This window comes from Festucalex cinctus, chromosome 18, assembly GCF_051991245.1.
Source record: "Festucalex cinctus isolate MCC-2025b chromosome 18, RoL_Fcin_1.0, whole genome shotgun sequence".
In the NCBI taxonomy this organism is placed as follows: Eukaryota; Metazoa; Chordata; class Actinopteri; order Syngnathiformes; family Syngnathidae; genus Festucalex; species Festucalex cinctus.
The window spans coordinates 22,536,978-22,559,003 of NC_135428.1; positions in this window are offsets into that span (position 1 = coordinate 22,536,978).

Here is a 22,026-nt window from a genome sequence, read left to right on the forward strand (position 1 = left end):
GAAGTCCGTTTACCCTCCTGTCTATTTTGTTTCATTATAGGAAACAGTACTTTTCGCCGCTCGTTTATCTCTCTTGGGAATTGATCATTCATCCCAAAAGATGTCCCTTTGAGCTCCCGTCCTTTACTTTTTACCAATTCTTTATGTTTAAAATGTTCGAACTTAGCAATAATAGGACGGGGCTTATTGCCCTTACGAGCTCCGAGCCGGTGTACACGGTGAAAAGAGATATTATTTACCTTCTCCTGTGGGATCTTTAGCGATGATGTCATGAATTTTTTCATCTCACTCTCTGGATTATCTGGAGAATTTTCGGATATACCTGAGAATATTAGATTTTCCCGCATACTACGGGATTGAACATCTAAGACCGTTTCCTTTAGCATTTTATTTTCCTTTTTAATCGTCTCCAACTCGGCTGTGACAGCGACGAGAGAGGAGCGTAGCTCGGAGTTATCGCATTGGAGATCGCTTACCTGTTGGCTAACGAATTCCAAACTTGCCTTTAATTCTTTGACGTCCTCGCGGATAAGACAGAGGACGTCAAGTTTTTTATTTATGGAATCCAGCATACTCACCGATACGTCGGCGGTTGCTAAATCGTCCGTGTCTGTTGACGAGTCATTTTTCCTTTTTTTTTCCGAAGGATTATCCCGACTAGCCGCCAGATCATCCATCGCGCAGCTATAAAAATAATCGTCAATAAAACGTTCGAGGTCGTCCACACTGGATAATATTTCCGATCTTTCTTAGAAAAGAAAAAAATCGAATTTATCTAATCATTAAATTCGGGTTTAATTAGAAATATAAAGCTAATTCTATTTTAGCAGCAGAGCGCCGCCATGTTAGATTTTCCCAGTCTCGCTACCGGTCACGCGATAGTCACAGCATCTCGCGATGGGGCTTGACAGTTTGACAGTTGACAGAAAACATTATTTCTTAATGAAGCATTCCCGATTGTACGAAGCAGCTAGAGCTACGAAAATTTGTAGACATATGTAACAGCCCACAATGTACAAAAAAATCTATTGGTGCCATGTGCTAAACCCAACAGGAAGTCCCCCAGGGGCCGGGCATCACATTTTGAGCTAAAAAAAACCCAACAACTCCTCTTTAACGAAGCATTCCCGGTTGTACGTTTCACCTAGCGCTATTATAATTTGGAGGCATACATAAGAGCCCACGATGTACAAAAAGGTCTCTTGGAACCATCTGCTAAACCAAACAGGAAGTCCGCCATTTTGATTTATGTCGGGATTTGCAGCCATTTTTTGTGACCTTTTTTAGGGGTCATTTTAACGAACTCCTCCTACAAAATTCATCCGACCGTCTTCAAACTTGATGTGTTTCATCTTAACATGTTTAAGATGCAAAGTTATCGAAAGTTGTTTATTTTGTCGCACGCTGTTGCCATAGCGATGCAATGTTTGCCAAGTAAAGTACTGCTTTTTTTTTTGGTCTATACATGTGTGAAAACTCATGAAACTTTGCACACACATCAGACTTGTCATGAACATGAATTTTTAGAGATTTCTTATGCAATTTGCAATAATTAGCGCCCTCTAGACATTTTCATGGAGCATTTCCGATTGTATGATTCATGCGCGCTATATAACTAAAGATGACTTTTTGTGATTTGTGAACACTGGGAGACATACCTATTAGCCTAAGACCTAGAAAAAGTATTCTGTAGCCATATGCTAAACCTAAAAGGAAGTCCACCGTTTTGAATTTATTTGGGGAATTGCACACCATCTTTGGGCCTTTTGATAAAACTTTGCACACACAAGGCTTGTCAAAAACATTTTAGATGGTCCTTGTCCTATTTGACAGTACCCCAACGTGCCAGTACCCCGACGTGCAAGTACCCCAAGGTGGCCCGGGTTGCGAGGGCCCTTTATAGCTGCTCGCAGCTCGAGTTAGGGCCCGAGCAGCGGCGGCGGCGGTGCCGCTGCGAGGCCCTATTGTTTTTGTAGGAATTCTTCTTATTATTAGGGCCCGAGCAGCGACCGCTGCGAGGTCCCTATTGTTCCTGAAGGAATTCTTCTTCTTCTTCTTCTTCTTCTTTTCAGGGCCCGAGCAGCGGCGGCGGCGGTGCCGCTGCGAGGCCCTATTGTTTTTCAAGGAATTCTTATTAGGGCCCGAGCAGCGGCGGCGGCGGTGCCGCTGCGAGGCCCTATTGTTTTTGTAGGAATTCTTCTTATTAGGGCCCGAGCAGCGACCGCTGTGAGGTCCCTATTGTTCCTGAAGGAATTCTTATTAGGGCCCGAGCAGCGGCGGCGGCGGTGCCGCTGCGAGGCCCTATTGTTTTTGTAGGAATTCTTATTATTAGGGCCCGAGCAGCGGCGGCGGCGGTGCCGCTGCGAGGCCCTATTGTTTTTGTAGGAATTCTTCTTATTAGGGCCCGAGCAGCGACCGCTGCGAGGTCCCTATTGTTCCTGAAGGAATGCTTATTAGGGCCCGAGCAGCGACCGCTGCGAGGTCCCTATTGTTCCTGAAGGAATTCTTATTAGGGCCCGAGCAGCGGCGGCGGCGGTGCCGCTGCGAGGCCCTATTGTTTTTGTAAGAATTCTTCTTATTAGGGCCCGAGCAGCGGCGGCGGCGGTGCCGCTGCGAGGCCCTATTGTTTTTGTAGGAATTCTTCTTATTATTATTATTCTTATTCTTATTATTCTTCTCCGCAAACAATCGCATTTTTGAGACACTAAACGTGACCGAAAACTCACCAAACTTTACACGCACATCAGGCCTGGCGAAAAATTTGATATTTTAAAGTCGCCATACATGATAACAGAAAAATGGCTCCTTAGCGCCCCCTACATAGGTTAAACGGATCCCTGTCCCGCTACGATTGTCCGACGGCTATGAGAATTGTGTGGCACCTGTAGCACATCCCAATGAACAAAAACCTCTTTGAAGTGTGTACCCTAAAATAGACAGAAAGTGAGGTATGAGTATTTAAATGTCCAATTTTTGCCAATTTTTGCACATTTACAGGGGTCATACTTTTGCCCGCTTCTCCTACACGGTTAACCCGATTGACTTCAAACTTGGGATGTACCATCTCAACACCTGGGACAACATCATTGTGAAAAATGAAAAGTTTTTGATATACTATATGACGGCGGCGGCGCATCAAATTTAGAGTTTAAAAATTCTTACTTCACGAAGCATTGCCGGTTGTACGTTTAATCTAGAGCTACGAAAATTGGTACACATATGTAACAGGCTATGACCTACAAAAAACTCTTTTTGAACCATATGCTAAACCTAACAGGAAGTCCACCATTTTGATTTATTTTGGAACGTGTTGCCATTTTTTTGGCCATTTCATTGGGGTCTTATTTTAACGAACTCCTCCTACAGTGTTTATCCGATCATCTTCAAACTTGGTGTGATTCATCTTAAGATGTTGAAGATGAAAAGTTATTGAAAGCTTTGTATTTTGTCGCACGCTGTTGTCATGGCATGCACTGTTTTTAAAGGAAAAAAAATATCCTTAAAGAAGCATTCCCATTTGTACGAAGCAGCTAGAGCTACGAAAATTTGTAGACATATGTAACAGCCCAAGATGTACAAAAAAAGTCTCTTGGTGCCCTGTGCTAAACCCAACAGGAAGTCCCCCAGGGGCCGGGCATCACATTTTGAGCTAAAAAACTCCTCTTTAACAAAGCATACCCGGCTGTACGTTTCACATAGAGTTACCAAAATTTGTAGAGGTATATAACAGCCCTCGAGGTACAAAAAACTCTTTTTGAACCATATGCTAAACCTAACAGGACGTCCGCCATTTTGATTTCCTTTGGAATGTGTTGCCATTTTTTTTGGCCATTTCATAGGGGTCATATTTTAACAAACTCCTCCTACAGAGTTTATCCGATCATCTTCAAACTTGGTGTGATTCATCTTAAGATGTTGAAAATGAAAAGTTATTGAAAGTTTTTTATTTCGTCACACGCTGTTGTCGTGGCATGCACTTTTTGCAAAGGAAAAAAAATCTTATTAATGAAGCATTCCCAGTTGTACGAAGCAGCTAGAGCGACGGAAAATTGTAGACATATGTAACAGTCCAGGATGTACAAAAAAGTCTCTTGTTGCCATGTGCTTAACCTAACAGGAAGTCCCCCAGGGGCCGGGCATCACATTTTGAGCTAAAAAACTCCTCTTTAACGAAGCATTCCCGGTTGTACGTTTCACCTAGCGCTATGATAATTTTCAGGCATACATAAGAGCCCATGATGTACAAAAAAGTCTCTTGGAACCATGTGCTAAACCAAACAGGAAGTCTGCCATTTTGATTTATGATGGGGTTTGTTGCCATTTTTTGTGGCCTTTTTCAGGGGTCATATTTTAACGAACCCCTCCTACAAAATTTATCCGACTGTCTTCAAACTTGGTGTGTTTCATCTTAAGATGTTTAAGATGCAAAGTAATCGAAAGTTTTTTATTTTGTAACACGCTGTTGCCATAGCAATGCATTGTTTGTCAAGTGCTGCTTTTTTTTTTTTTATACACATGAAAACTCATGAAACTTTGCAAACACATCAGACTTGTCATGAACATGAATTTTCAGAGATTTATTGTGCAATTTGCAATAAATAGCGCCCTCTAGACATTTTTACGAAGCATTTCCGATTGTATGATTATGCTAGACCTACAAAAAAGTATTATGTAGCCATTTGCCAAACCAAAGAGGAAGACCGCTATTTTGATTTTATTTTGGGAATTATACATCATTTTTGGCCTTTTTCATGAAACTTTGCACAGACAAGGCATGGAAAAAACTAACATTTTAAATGGTCCTTGTTCCATGTAACAGTACCCCAACGTGCCAGTACCCCGACGTGCAAGTAACCCAACGTTGTGCTCAATAGCGCCCTCTATGCATTTTTATGGAGCATTTCCAATTGTATGATTCAAGCGATACACAACTAAAGATGACTTGACCTAGATTTGTGAAAACTGGGAGGCATACCTATTAGCTTAAGACCTACAAAAAGTATTCTGTAGCCGTATGCTAAACCTAAAAGGAAGTCCGCCATTTTGAATTTATTTTGGGAATTGCGCACCATATTTTGCGTTTTGATTAAACTTTGCACACACAAGGCTTGTCAAAAACATTTTAGATGGTCCTTGTCCTATTTGACAGTACCCCAACGTGCCAGTACCCCGACGTGCAAGTACCCCAACGTGGCCCGGGTTGCGAGGGCCCTTTATAGCTGCTCGCAGCTCTAGTTATTCTTCTTCTTCTTTATTCTCCGCAAACGATCGCGATTTTGGGTACCTAAACATTCACGAAAACTCACCGAACTTTGCACACTCCTCAGGCCCGGCGAAAAATTTGATATTATTAAGTCGTCATAACAATGCGACTCGATAGCGCCCCCTAGCGTAGAAAAATAAAAACCAAGCCCGGCACGTTTGAGCTAGAGCAACAAAAATTGGCAGGCACGTGTAGCACCCCGAGACGCACAAAAAAGTCTATTGGGACCATGTAGCTAAAATGTACCGGAAGTGAGCTATGAATTTTTTTATGTCCAATTTTGGCCTATTTTGGCACATTCACTGTGGTCATGCTTTTTCCCCCTTTGCAAACATTTTTCATCCAATTGACTTCAAACTTGGCATTTATCATCTCAAGACCTGAGAGAAAAACTGGGCAAAACATCTTGCCTTTTTGAAATACTATATGACGGGGGCGGGGCATCAAATATTGCCTTTAAAATTTCATTTGTCCAGAAAGAGCAAATGCTTAATAACTCCCATGTTCAAGCTCCAAAAAATCTCAAACTTCTCAGGCAACGTAATAGTCACGGCCTGAAAACATCTATATGATAAAATTCAGTTATACATATAGTTCCACCTAGTGGTTACAATAAATGTCATACTTTACGTTTTTAGCTACTGTGCTGAGCTTGTTGAAGGGATCCATTTGAAAATTGGTCAGAAAAGGCTTAAGATGTTGATCATGCCCCACACCGAATATTGTAACTTTTCGCCAAAGGGCGTGGCCGCTACGGTGACGCAAAGTCTGAAGATTTTTCGTGAAAATAAAAGCTGCATTAACTTGACCGAGATGATCCTATCTTCTCAAAATTTCACACATTTGATGAGAGTCCAGCCCTAAAGACATCTACTGACTTATATTTCATCTAACTGATAGCGCCACCTAGTGGCAATTTTTTTTCTTACGAATTTTCTTCTACGTTTTTCTCCAAACACGTTAACTGGACCTACCTCCTATTTGCTCAGATGAGGGTTTCGGCCTTCATGATGTCACAACACGAAGTTTGTGAGTTTTCGCGAATTGCTGTGGGCGTGGCTAAGCGCTGTTCGCCAAGAAAACAATGCCAGTTTTGAGGGTCTAAACATGCACAGAAACTCCTGAAACTTGGCACACACATCTGGCCTGGTAAAATGAGCAATATTTTATTGTTGATTGTGCTATTTTTACAAAAATGAATCAATAGCGCCCCCTAGAAATTTTTAACGAAGCAGCCCCGGTTGTATGTTTAAGCTAGAACGACAAATATTTTTAGGTGCATGAGGGAGCCCAAGACCTACAAAAAAGTCTCTTGTACCCATATGCTAAAATGAACAGGAAGTGAGCTATGAATTTTTGAATATCCCATTTTTTACGATTTTTGCACATTCACAGGGGGCAGACTTTTGCCCACTTCTCCTACACGTTTCATCCGACTGAGTTAAGACTTGGCCTGGACCATGTCAAGACCTGAGCCAACGACAGGGGGAAAAATTTTGACTTTTCGAAATACTATATGATGAGGACGGGGCATCAAATTTTGTGTTTTGCAATGAAAAAGGATATGCTTGATAACTCCCTGGTACATGCTCCAAAAAATCCCAAACTTGACATGTATGTTTATCGTCAAGGCCTGAAGTTATCTCTATGACAACATTCAGTTATATATGCAGCGCCACCTAGCCCTTGAGGAATAAAAAAAAAAATACCCCACATACGGTATTTTGTACAAAAAATGTACACTCATTCTAAGTGTGATAACTAAGTCATTTATGAATATTCTTTTAGTTTCCACCACTCAAATTGTTCACTGGCTTCACACCGATCCAAACGTATGTACATTTACATTTTGTTTTATTCATTTTTGATTGCCCCTTTGGACAATAAAAGTAACATTGTGCAATGAGTACAACGAGCGATGATGTGTATATACACTTTTACAAAAAATACCAATCAGGGCAACTCATTGCCTAAAAATAAAAAATAAGACGCTGATTTTTGCAGATCTTAACAATCACCAAAACCCATTGAGCTTGACACACTCATCACACCTGGCAAAAAAAAAAAAAAACAAAATCCACGTTTATCATGCCATTTTCAAAGAAATTCTGCTTCCAATGTGCCAGTACCCCAATGTGCAAGTTCCCCAACGTGCAAGTACCCCAACGTGGCCCGGGCTGCGAGGGCCCTCTATAGCTGCTCGCAGCTCTAGTTATTATTATTATTATTATTCTCCGCAAACGATCACATTTTTGAGACACTAAACGTGACCGAAAACTCACCAAACTTTACACGCACATCAGGCCTGGCGAAAAATTTGATATTTTAAAGTCGCCATACATGATAACAGAAAAATGCCTCCTTAGCGCCCCCTACATAGGTTAAACGGATCCCTGTCCCGCTACGATTGTCCGACGGCTATGAAAATTGTGTGGCACCTGTAGCACATCCCAATGAACAAAAACCTCTTTGAAGTGTGTACCCTAAAATAGACAGAAAGTGAGGTACGAGTATTTAAATGTCCAATTTTTGCCAATTTTTGCACATTTACAGGGGTCATACTTTTGCCCGCTTCTCCTACACGGTTAACCCGATTGACTTCAAACTTGGGATGTACCATCTCAACACCTGGGACAACATCATTGTGAAAAATGAAAAGTTTTTGATATACTATATGACAGCGGCGGCGCATCAAATTTAGAGTTTAAAAATTCTTACTTCACGAGGCATTGCCGGTTGTACGTTTAATCTAGAGCTACGAAAATTGGTACACATATGTAACAGACTATGACCTACAAAAAACTCTTTTTGAACCATATGCTAAACCTAACAGGAAGTCCACCATTTTGATTTATTTTGGAACGTGTTGCCATTTTTTTGGCCATTTCATTGGGGCCTTATTTTAACGAACTCCTCCTACAGTGTTTATCCGATCATCTTCAAACTTGGTGTGATTCATCTTAAGATGTTGAAGATGAAAAGTTATTGAAAGCTTTGTATTTCGTCGCACACTGTTGTCATGGCATGCACTGTTTTTAAAGGAAAAAAAATATCCTTAAAGAAGCATTCCCATTTGTACGAAGCAGCTAGAGCTACGAAAATTTATAGACATATGTAACAGCCCAAGATGTACAAAAAAGTCTCTTGGTGCCCTGTGCTAAACCCAACAGGAAGTCCCCCAGGGGCCGGGCATCACATTTTGAGCTAAAAAACTCCTCTTTAACAAAGCATACCCGGCTGTACGTTTCACATAGAGTTACCAAAATTTGTAGAGGTATATAACAGCCCTCGAGGTACAAAAAACTCTTTTTGAACCATATGCTAAACCTAACAGGACGTCCGCCATTTTGATTTCCTTTGGAATGTGTTGCCATTTTTTTTGGCCATTTCATAGGGGTCATATTTTAACAAACTCCTCCTACAGAGTTTATCCGATCATCTTCAAACTTGGTGTGATTCATCTTAAGATGTTGAAAATGAAAAGTTATTGAAAGTTTTTTATTTCGTCACACGCTGTTGTCGTGGCATGCACTTTTTGCAAAGGAAAAAAAATCTTATTAATGAAGCATTCCCAGTTGTACGAAGCAGCTAGAGCGACGAAAAATTGTAGACATATGTAACAGTCCAGGATGTACAAAAAAGTCTCTTGTTGCCATGTGCTTAACCTAAAAGGAAGTCCCCCAGGGGCCGGGCATCACATTTTGAGCTAAAAAACTCCTCTTTAACGAAGCATTCCCGGTTGTACGTTTCACCTAGCGCTATGATAATTTTCAGGCATACATAAGAGCCCATGATGTACAAAAAAGTCTCTTGGAACCATGTGCTAAACCAAACAGGAAGTCTGCCATTTTGATTTATGATGGGGTTTGTTGCCATTTTTTGTGGCCTTTTTCAGGGGTCATATTTTAACGAACCCCTCCTACAAAATTTATCCGACTGTCTTCAAACTTGGTGTGTTTCATCTTAAGATGTTTAAGATGCAAAGTAATCGAAAGTTTTTTATTTTGTAACACGCTGTTGCCATAGCAATGCATTGTTTGTCAAGTGCTGCTTTTTTTTTTTTTATACACATGAAAACTCATGAAACTTTGCAAACACATCAGACTTGTCATGAACATGAATTTTCAGAGATTTATTGTGCAATTTGCAATAAATAGCGCCCTCTAGACATTCTTATGAAGCATTTCCGATTGTATGATTATGCTAGACCTACAAAAAAGTATTATGTAGCCATTTGCCAAACCAAAGAGGAAGTCCGCTATTTTGATTTTATTTTGGGAATTATACATCATTTTTGGCCTTTTTCATTAAACTTTGCACAGAAGGCATGGAAAAAACTAACATTTTAAATGGTCCTTGTTCCATGTAACAGTACCCCAACGTGCCAGTACCCTGACGTGCAAGTAACCCAACGTTGTGCTCAATAGCGCCCTCTATGCATTTTTATGGAGCATTTCCAATTGTATGATTCAAGCGATACACAACTAAAGATGACTTGACCAAGATTTATGAAAACTGGGAGGCATACCTATTAGCTTAAGACCTACAAAAGGTATTCTGTAGCCGTATGCTAAACCTAAAAGGAAGTCCACCATTTTGAATTTATTTTGGGAATTGCACACCATATTTTGCGTTTTGATTAAACTTTGCACACACAAGGCTTGTCAAAAACATTTTAGATGGTCCTTGTCCTATTTGACAGTACCCCAACGTGCCAGTACCCCTGACGTGCAAGTACCCCAACGTGGCCCGGGTTGCGAGGGCCCTTTATAGCTGCTCGCAGCTCTAGTTATTCTTCTTTTTCTTCTCCGCAAACAATCGCATTTTTGAGACACTAAACATGAACGAAAACTCACCAAACTTTACACGCACATCAGGCCTGGCGAAAAATTTGATATTTTAAAGTCGCCATACATGATAACAGAAAAATGGCTCCTTAGCGCCCCCTACATAGGTTAAACGGATCCCTGTCCCGCTACGATTGTCCGACGGCTATGAAAATTGTGTGGCACCTGTAGCACATCCCAATGAACAAAAACCTCTTTGAAGTGTGTACCCTAAAATAGACAGAAAGTGAGGTATGAGTATTTAAATGTCCAATTTTTGCCAATTTTTGCACATTTACAGGGGTCATACTTTTGCCCGCTTCTCCTACACGGTTAACCCGATTGACTTCAAACTTGGGATGTACCATCTCAACACCTGGGACAACATCATTGTGAAAAATGAAAAGTTTTTGATATACTATATGACGGCGGCGGCGCATCAAATTTAGAGTTTAAAAATTCGTACTTCACGAAGCATTGCCGGTTGTACGTTTAATCTAGAGCTACGAAAATTGGTACACATATGTAACAGGCTATGACCTACAAAAAACTCTTTTTGAACCATATGTTAAACCTAACAGGAAGTCCACCATTTTGACTTATTTTGGAACGTGTTGCCATTTTTTTGGCCATTTCATTGGGGTCTTATTTTAACGAACTCCTCCTACAGTGTTTATCCGATCATCTTCAAACTTGGTGTGATTCATCTTAAGATGTTGAAGATGAAAAGTTATTGAAAGCTTTGTATTTCGTCGCACACTGTTGTCATGGAATGCACTGTTTTTAAAGGAAAAAAAATATCCTTAAAGAAGCATTCCCATTTGTACGAAGCAGCTAGAGCTACGAAAATTTGTAGACATATGTAACAGCCCAAGATGTACAAAAAAGTCTCTTGGTGCCCTGTGCTAAACCCAACAGGAAGTCCCCCAGGGGCCGGGCATCACATTTTGAGCTAAAAAACTCCTCTTTAGCAAAGCATACCCGGCTGTACGTTTCACATAGAGTTACCAAAATTTGTAGAGGTATATAACAGCCCTCGAGGTACAAAAAACTCTTTTTGAACCATATGCTAAACCTGGTCCTTGTTCCATGTAACAGTTGTCAAGTGCTGCTTTTTTTTTTTTTTATACACATGAAAACTCATGAAACTTTGCAAACACATCAGACTTGTCATGAACATGAATTTTTCAGAGATTTATTGTGCAATTTGCAATAAATAGCGCCCTCTAGACATTTTTATGAAGCATTTCCGATTGTATGATTATGCTAGACCTACAAAAAAGTATTATGTAGCCATTTGCCAAACCAAAGAGGAAGTCCGCTATTTTGATTTTATTTTGGGAATTATACATCATTTTTGGCCTTTTTCATTAAACTTTGCACAGACAAGGCATGGAAAAAACTAACATTTTAAATGGTCCTTTTTCCATGTAACAGTACCCCAACGTGCCAGTACCCTGACGTGCAAGTAACCCAACATTGTGCTCAATAGCGCCCTCTATGCATTTTTATGGAGCATTTCCAATTGTATGATTCAAGCGATACACAACTAAAGATGACTTGACCAAGATTTATGAAAACTGGGAGGCATACCTATTAGCTTAAGACCTACAAAAGGTATTCTGTAGCCGTATGCTAAACCTAAAAGGAAGTCCACCATTTTGAATTTATTTTGGGAATTGCACACCATATTTTGCGTTTTGATTAAACTTTGCACACACAAGGCTTGTCAAAAACATTTTAGATGGTCCTTGTCCTATTTGACAGTACCCCAACGTGCCAGTACCCCGACGTGCAAGTACCCCAAGGTGGCCCGGGTTGCGAGGGCCCTTTATAGCTGCTCGCAGCTCTAGTTAGGGCCCGAGCAACGACCGCTGCGAGGTCCCTATTGTTCCTGAAGGAATTCTTATTATTAGGGCCCGAGCAGCGACCGCTGCGAGGTCCCTATTGTTTTTCAAGGAATTCTTATTATTCTTCTTTTTATTTTTTGTTATTATTCTTTTCCGCAAACAATCACATTTTTGAGACACTAAACGTGAACGAAAACTCACCAAACTTTACACACACGTCAGGCCTGGCGAAAAATTTGATATTTTAAAGTCGCCATAGGTGATAACAGAAAAATGGCTCCATAGCGCCACCTACATAGGTTAAACGGATCCCTGTCCCGCTACGATTGTCCGACGGCTATGAAAATTGTGTGGCACCTGTAGCACATCCCAATGAACAAAAACCTCTTTGAAGTGTGTACCCTAAAATAGACAGAAAGTGAGGTATGAGTATTTAAATGTCCAATTTTTGCCAATTTTTGCACATTTACAGGGGTCATACTTTTGCCCGCTTCTCCTACACGGTTAACCCGATTGACTTCAAACTTGGGATGTACCATCTCAACACCTGGGACAACATCATTGTGAAAAATGAAAAGTTTTTGATATACTATATGACGGCGGCGGCGCATAAAATTTAGAGTTTAAAAATTCGTACTTCACGAAGCATTGCCGGTTGTACGTTTAATCTAGAGCTACGAAAATTGGTACACATATGTAACAGGCTATGACCTACAAAAAACTCTTTTTGAACCATATGTTAAACCTAACAGGAAGTCCACCATTTTGACTTATTTTGGAACGTGTTGCCATTTTTTTGGCCATTTCATTGGGGTCTTATTTTAACGAACTCCTCCTACAGTGTTTATCCGATCATCTTCAAACTTGGTGTGATTCATCTTAAGATGTTGAAGATGAAAAGTTATTGAAAGCTTTGTATTTCGTCGCACACTGTTGTCATGGAATGCACTGTTTTTAAAGGAAAAAAAATATCCTTAAAGAAGCATTCCCATTTGTACGAAGCAGCTAGAGCTACGAAAATTTGTAGACATATGTAACAGCCCAAGATGTACAAAAAAGTCTCTTGGTGCCCTGTGCTAAACCCAACAGGAAGTCCCCCAGGGGCCGGGCATCACATTTTGAGCTAAAAAACTCCTCTTTAGCAAAGCATACCCGGCTGTACGTTTCACATAGAGTTACCAAAATTTGTAGAGGTATATAACAGCCCTCGAGGTACAAAAAACTCTTTTTGAACCATATGCTAAACCTGGTCCTTGTTCCATGTAACAGTTGTCAAGTGCTGCTTTTTTTTTTTTTTATACACATGAAAACTCATGAAACTTTGCAAACACATCAGACTTGTCATGAACATGAATTTTTCAGAGATTTATTGTGCAATTTGCAATAAATAGCGCCCTCTAGACATTTTTATGAAGCATTTCCGATTGTATGATTATGCTAGACCTACAAAAAAGTATTATGTAGCCATTTGCCAAACCAAAGAGGAAGTCCGCTATTTTGATTTTATTTTGGGAATTATACATCATTTTTGGCCTTTTTCATTAAACTTTGCACAGACAAGGCATGGAAAAAACTAACATTTTAAATGGTCCTTTTTCCATGTAACAGTACCCCAACGTGCCAGTACCCTGACGTGCAAGTAACCCAACATTGTGCTCAATAGCGCCCTCTATGCATTTTTATGGAGCATTTCCAATTGTATGATTCAAGCGATACACAACTAAAGATGACTTGACCAAGATTTATGAAAACTGGGAGGCATACCTATTAGCTTAAGACCTACAAAAGGTATTCTGTAGCCGTATGCTAAACCTAAAAGGAAGTCCACCATTTTGAATTTATTTTGGGAATTGCACACCATATTTTGCGTTTTGATTAAACTTTGCACACACAAGGCTTGTCAAAAACATTTTAGATGGTCCTTGTCCTATTTGACAGTACCCCAACGTGCCAGTACCCCGACGTGCAAGTACCCCAAGGTGGCCCGGGTTGCGAGGGCCCTTTATAGCTGCTCGCAGCTCTAGTTAGGGCCCGAGCAACGACCGCTGCGAGGTCCCTATTGTTCCTGAAGGAATTCTTATTATTAGGGCCCGAGCAGCGACCGCTGCGAGGTCCCTATTGTTTTTCAAGGAATTCTTATTATTCTTCTTTTTATTTTTTGTTATTATTCTTTTCCGCAAACAATCACATTTTTGAGACACTAAACGTGAACGAAAACTCACCAAACTTTACACACACGTCAGGCCTGGCGAAAAATTTGATATTTTAAAGTCGCCATAGGTGATAACAGAAAAATGGCTCCATAGCGCCACCTACATAGGTTAAACAGATCCCTGGCCCGCTACGATTGTCCGACGGCTATGAAAATTGTGTGGCACCTGTAGCACATCCAGATGAACAAAAACCTCTTTGATGTGTGTACCCTAAAATAGACAGGAAGTGAGATATGAGTATTTAAATGTCCAATTTTGGCCAATTTTTGCACATTTACAGGGGTCATACTTTTGCCTGCTTCTCCTACACGGTTAATCCAATTCACTTCAAACTTGGGATGTACCATCTCAAGACCTGGGACAACACCATGGTAAAAAATCTAAAGTTTTCGACATACTATATGACGGCGGTGGGGCATCAAATTTAGAGTTTCAAAACTCTTACTAAACGTAGTATTGCCGGTTGTATGTTTAACCTAGAGCTACGAAAATTGGTACACATATGTAACAGACTATGACCTACAAAAAAGTCTTTTGGTGCCATATGCTAAACCCAACAGGAAGTCCGCCAGAGGCGGGTCATCAAATTTTGAGTTTCAAAATTCTTACTTAATGAAGCATGTACGTTTCACCTAGAGTTACTAAAATTTAAAGACATATGTAACAGCCCTCAAGGTACAAAAAACTCTTTTTGAACCATATGCTAAACCTAACAGAAAGTCCACCATTTTGATTTACTTTGGAACGTGTTCCCATTTTTTTGGCCATTTCATAGGGGTCCTATTTTAACGAACTCCTCTTACAGAGTTTATCCGATCATCTTCAAACTTGGTGTGATTCATCTTAAGATGTTGAAGATGAAAAGTTATTGAAAGCTTTTTATTTCGCTGCACGCTGTTGTCGTGGCATGCACTTGTTTGCAAAGGAAAAAAATTCTTCTTAATGAAGAATTCTCAGTTGTACGAAGCAGCTAGAGCTACGGAAATTTGTAGACATATGTAACAGCCCACGATGTACAAAAAAGTCTCTTGCTGCTTTGTGCTAAACCCAACAGGAAGTCCCGCAAGGGCCGGGCATCACTTTTTGAGCTAAAAAACTCCTCTTTAACGAAGCATTCCCGGTTGTACCTTTCACCTAGCGCTATGATAATTTGGAGGCATACATAAGAGCCCACGATGTACAAAAAAGTCTTTTAGAACCATATGCTAAGCCAAACAGGAAGTCCGGCATTTTGATTTACTTTGCTATTTGTAGCCATTTTTTGGGGGCCTTTTATAGGCCTCATATTTTCTACAAAACTTATCAGATTGTCTTCATTCTTTGGCATGTTTCATCTGAAGTATTGCCGGTTATACGTTTAATCTAGAGCTACGAAAATTGGTACACATATGTAACAGACTATGATCTACAAAAAAGCCTGTTGGTGCCATATGCTAAACCTAACAGGAAGTCCGCCAGAGGCAGGGCATAAAATTTTGCATTTCAAAATTTTTACTTAATGAAGCATTTCCGGCTGTACGTTTCACCTAGAGTGACCAAAATTTGAAGACATATGTAACAGCCCTCGAGGTACAAAAAACTCTTTTTGAACCATATGCTAAACCTAACAGGAAGTCTGCCATTTTGATTTACTTTGGAACATGTTGCCATTTTTTTGGCCATTTCATAGGGGTCTTATTTTAACGAACTCCTTCTACAGAGTTTATCCGATCATCTTCAAACTTGGTGTGATTCATCTTAAGATGTTGACGATGAAAAGTTATTGAAAGCTTTTTATTTCGTCGCACGCTGTTGTCGTGGCATGCACTTTTTGCAAAGGAAAAAAATCCTTCTTAATGAAGCATTCCCAGTTGTACGAAGCAGCTAGAGCGACGAAAAATTGTAGACATATGTAACAGCCCAGGATGTACAAAAAAGTCTCTTGGTGCCATGTGCTAAACCCAACAGGAAGTCCCCCAGGGGCCGGGCATCACATTTTGAGCTAAAAAACTCCTCTTTAACGAAGCATTCCCGGTTGTACGTTTCACCTAGCGCTATGATAATTTGCAGGCATACATAAGAGCCCATGATGTACAAAAAAGTCTCTTGGAACCATGTGCTAAACCAAACAGGAAGTCTGCCATTTTGATTTATGATGGGATTTGTTGCCATTTTTTGTGGCCTTTTTCAGGGGTCATATTTTAACGAACCCCTCCTACAAAATTTATCCGACTGTCTTCAAACTTGGTGTGTTTCATCTTAAGATGTTTAAGATGCAAAGTAATCGAAAGTTTTTTATTTTGTAACACGCTGTTGCCATAGCAATGCATTGTTTGTCAAGTGCTGCTTTTTTTTTTTTTATACACATGAAAACTCATGAAACTTTGCAAACACATCAGACTTGTCATGAACATGAATTTTCAGAGATTTATTGTGCAATTTGCAATAAATAGCGCCCTCTAGACATTTTTATGAAGCATTTCCGATTGTATGATTATGCTAGACCTACAAAAAAGTATTATGTAGCCATTTGCCAAACCAAAGAGGAAGTCCGCTATTTTGATTTTATTTTGGGAATTATACATCATTTTTGGCCTTTTTCATTAAACTTTGCACAGACAAGGCATGGAAAAAACTAACATTTTAAATGGTCCTTGTTCCATGTAACAGTACCCCAACGTGCCAGTACCCTGACGCGCAAGTAACCCAACGTTGTGCTCAATAGCGCCCTCTATGCATTTTTATGGAGCATTTCCAATTGTATGATTCAAGCGATACACAACTAAAGATGACTTGACCTAGATTTGTGAAAACTGGGAGGCATACCTATTAGCTTAAGACCTACAAAAAGTATTCTGTAGCCGTATGCTAAACCTAAAAGGAAGTCCGCCATTTTGAATTTATTGTGGGAATTGCGCACCATATTTTGCGTTTTGATTCAACTTTGCACACACAAGGCTTGTCAAAAACATTTTAGATGGTGCTTGTCCTATTTGACAGTACCCCAACGTGCCAGTACCCCGACGTGCAAGTACCCCAACGTGGCCCGGTTTGCGAGGGTCCTTTATAGCTGCTCGCAGCTCTAGTTAGGGCCCGAGCAGCGGCGGCGGCGGTGCCGCTGCGAGGCCCTATTGTTTTTGTAGGAATTCTTCTTATTAGGGCCCGAGCAGCGGCGGCGGCGGTGCCGCTGCGAGGCCCTATTGTTTTTGTAGGAATTCTTCTTATTATTAGGGCCCGAGCAGCGGCGGCGGCGGTGCCGCTGCGAGGCCCTATTGTTTTTGTAGGAATTCTTCTTATTATTCTTCTTTTTCTTCTCCGCAAACAATCGCATTTTTGAGACACTAAACGTGAACGAAAACTCACCAAACTTTACACGCACATCAGGCCTGGCGAAAAATTTGATATTTTAAAGTCGCCATACATGATAACAGAAAAATGGCTCCTTAGCGCCCCCTACATAGGTTAAACGGATCCCTGTCCCGCTACGATTGTCCGACGGCTATGAAAATTGTGTGGCACCTGTAGCACATCCCAATGAACAAAAACCTCTTTGAAGTGTGTACCCTAAAATAGACAGAAAGTGAGGTATGAGTATTTAAATGTCCAATTTTTGCCAATTTTTGCACATTTACAGGGGTCATACATTTGCCCGCTTCTCCTACACGGTTAACCCGATTGACTTCAAACTTGGGATGTACCATCTCAACACCTGGGACAACATCATTGTGAAAAATGAAAAGTTTTTGATATACTATATGACGGTGGCGGCGCATCAAATTTAGAGTTTAAAAATTCTTACTTCACGAAGCATTGCCGGTTGTACGTTTAATCTAGAGCTACGAAAATTGGTACACATATGTAACAGGCTATGACCTACAAAAAACTCTTTTTGAAGCATATGCTAAACCTGACAGGAAGTCGACCATTTTGATTTATTTTGGAACGTGTTGCCATTTTTTTGGCCATTTCATTGGGGTCTTATTTTAACGAACTCCTCCTACAGTGTTTATCCGATCATCTTCAAACTTGGTGTGATTCATCTTAAGATGTTGAAGATGAAAAGTTATTGAAAGCTTTGTATTTCGTCGCACACTGTTGTCATGGCATGCACTGTTTTTAAAGGAAAAAATATATCCTTAAAGAAGCATTCCCATTTGTACGAAGCAGCTAGAGCTACGAAAATTTGTAGACATATGTAACAGCCCAAGATGTACAAAAAAGTCTCTTGGTGCCCTGTGCTAAACCCAACAGGAAGTCCCCCAGGGGCCGGGCATCACATTTTGAGCTAAAAAACTCCTCTTTAACAAAGCATACCCGGCTGTACGTTTCACATAGAGTTACCAAAATTTGTAGAGGTATATAACAGCCCTCGTGGTACAAAAAACTCTTTTTGAACCATATGCTAAACCTAACAGGACGTCCGCCATTTTGATTTACTTTGGAATGTGTTGCCATTTTTTTTGGCCATTTCATAGGGGTCATATTTTAACAAACTCCTCCTACAGAGTTTATCCGATCATCTTCAAACTTGGTGTGATTCATCTTAAGATGTTGAAAATGAAAAGTGATTGAAAGTTTTTTATTTCGTCACACGCTGTTGTCGTGGCATGCACTTTTTGCAAAGGAAAAAAAATCTTATTAATGAAGCATTCCCAGTTGTACGAAGCAGCTAGAGCGACGAAAAATTGTAGACATATGTAACAGTCCAGGATGTACAAAAAAGTCTCTTGGTGCCATGTGCTAAACGCAACAGGAAGTCCCGTAGGGGCCGGGCATCACATTTTGAGCTAAAAAAAAAACTCCTCTTTAACGAAGCATTACCGGTTGTACGTTTCACCTAGCGCTATGATAATTTGCAGGCATACATAAGAGCCCACGATGTACAAAAAAGTCTCTTGGAACAATGTGCTAAACCAAACAGGAAGTCTGCCATTTTGATTTATGATGGGATTTGTTGCCATTTTTTGTGGCCTTTTTCAGGGGTCATATTTTAACGAACCCCTCCTACAAAATTTATCCGACTGTCTTCAAACTTGGTGTGTTTCATCTTAAGATGTTTAAGATGCAAAGTAATCGAAAGTTTTTTATTTTGTAACACGCTGTTGCCATAGCAATGCATTGTTTGTCAAGTGCTGCTTTTTTTTTTTTATACACATGAAAACTCATGAAACTTTGCAAACACATCAGACTTGTCATGAACATGAATTTTCAGAGATTTATTGTGCAATTTGCAATAAATAGCGCCCTCTAGACATTTTTATGAAGCATTTCCGATTGTATGATTATGCTAGATTTTTAAAAATTAGGACAGAACCCTATCAGCCTAAGACCTACAAAAAAGTATTATGTAGCCATTTGCCAAACCAAAGAGGAAGTCCGCTATTTTGATTTTATTTTGGGAATTATACATCATTTTTGGCCTATTTCATTAAACTTTGCACAGACAAGGCATGGAAAAAACTAACATTTTAAATGGTCCTTGTTCCATGTAACAGTACCCCAACGTGCCAGTACCCTGACGTGCAAGTAACCCAACGTTGTGCTCAATAGCGCCCTCTATGCATTTTTATGGAGCATTACCAATTGTATGATTCAAGCGATACACAACTAAAGATGACTTGACCTTGATTTGTAACTGGGAGGCATACCTATTAGCTTAAGACATACAAAAAGTATTCTGTAGCCGTATGCTAAACCTAAAAGGAAGTCCGCCATTTTGAATTTATTTGGGGAATTGCACACCATATTTTGCGTTTTGATTAAACTTTGCACACACAAGGCTTGTCAAAAACATTTTAATGGTCCTTGTCCTATTTGACAGTACCCCAACGTGCCAGTACCCCGACGTGCAAGTACCCCAACGTGGCCCAAGTTGCGAGGGCCCTTTATAGCTGCTCGCAGCTCTAGTTATTCTTCTTATTATTCTTCTCCGCAAACAATCGCATTTTTGAGACACTAAACGTGACCGAAAACTCACCAAACTTTACACGCACATCAGGCCTGGCGAAAAATTTGATATTTTAAAGTCGCCATACATGATAACAGAAAAATGGCTCCTTAGCGCCCCCTACATAGGTTAAACGGATCCCTGTCCCGCTACGATTGTCCGACGGCTATGAAAATTGTGTGGCACCTGTAGCACATCCCAATGAACAAAAACCTCTTTGAAGTGTGTACCCTAAAATAGACAGAAAGTGAGGTATGAGTATTTAAATGTCCAATTTTTGCCAATTTTTGCACATTTACAGGGGTCATACTTTTGCCCGCTTCTCCTACACGGTTAACCCGATTGACTTCAAACTTGGGCTGTACCATCTCAACACCTGGGACAACATCATGGTAAAAAATCAAAAGTTTTTGACATACTATATGACGGTGGCGGGGCATCAAATTTACAGTTTCAAAATTCTTACTTAACAAACCATTGCCGGTGGTACGTTTAATTGAGAGCCATGAAAATTGGTACACATATGTAACAGACTATGATCTACAAAAAAGCCTGTTGGTGCCATATGCTAAACCTAACAGGAAGTCCGCCAGAGGCGAGGCATCAAATTTTGTGTTTCAAAATTCTTATTTAATGAAGCATTCCCGGCTGTACATTTCACCTAGAGTTACCAACATTTGAAGACATATGTAACAGCCCTCAAGGTACAAAAAACTCTTTTTGAACCATATGCTAAACCGAACAGGAAGTCCGCCATTTTGATTTACTTTGGAACGTGTTGCCATTTTTTGGGCCATTTCATAGGGGTCTTATTTTAACGAACTCCTCCTACAGAGTTTATCCGATTATCTCCAAACTTGGTGTGATTCATCTTAAAATGTTGAAGATGAAAAGTTATTGAAAGCTTTTTATTTCGTCGCACGCTGTTGCCGTGGCATGCACAGTTTGCAAAGGAAAAAATTCCCTCTTAATGAAGCATTCCCAGTTGTACGAAGCAGCTAGAGCTACGAAAATTTGGAGACAAATTTAACAGCCCACGATGTACAAAAAAGTCTCTTGGTGCCATGTGCTAAACCCAACAGGAAGTCCCGTAGGGGCCGGTCATCACATTTTGAGGTAAAAAACTCCTCTTTAACGAAGCATTCCCCGTTGTACGTTTCACCTAGCGCTATGATAATTTAGAGGCATACATAAGAGCCCACGATGTACAAAAAAAGTCTCTTGGAACCATCTGCTAAACCAAACAGGAAGTCCGCCATTTTGATTTACGTTGGGATTTGTAGCCATTTTTTGTGGCCTTTTTTAGGGGTCATATTTTAACGAACTCCTCCTACAAAATTTATCCGACTGTCTTCAAACTTGGTGTGCTTCATCTTAAGATGTTTAAGATACAAAGTTATCGAAAGTTATTTATTTTGTCGCACGCCGTTTCATGGCGATGCATTGTTTGCCAAGTAAATTGCTGCTTTTTTTTTTTTGGTCTAAACATGTGCAAAAACTCATGAAACTTTACACACACATCAGGCTTGTCATAAGCATGAATATTTTAGAGATTTCTTATTAAATTTGCAATAAATGCTTCAATAGCGCCCTCTAGACATTTTTATGAAGTCTTTCCGATTATATGATTCAGCTAGATGTGTGAATATTGGCAGGCATGCCTAATATATTCAAAAAGTATTCTATATAGCCATGTGCCAATCCATTTTGATTTTATTTTGTTAATTGTGCATCATTTTTGGCCTTTCCATGAAACTTTACAAACACAAAGCATGGCAAAAACGTTTAAAATTTAGATGGTTTCCTATTTGACAGTACCCCAACATGCCAGTACCCCGACGTGCAAATACCCCAACGTGGCCCGGGTTGCGAGGGCCCTTTATAGCTGCTCGCAGCTCTAGTTATTCTTCTTTTTCTTCTCCGCAAACAATCGCATTTTTGAGACACT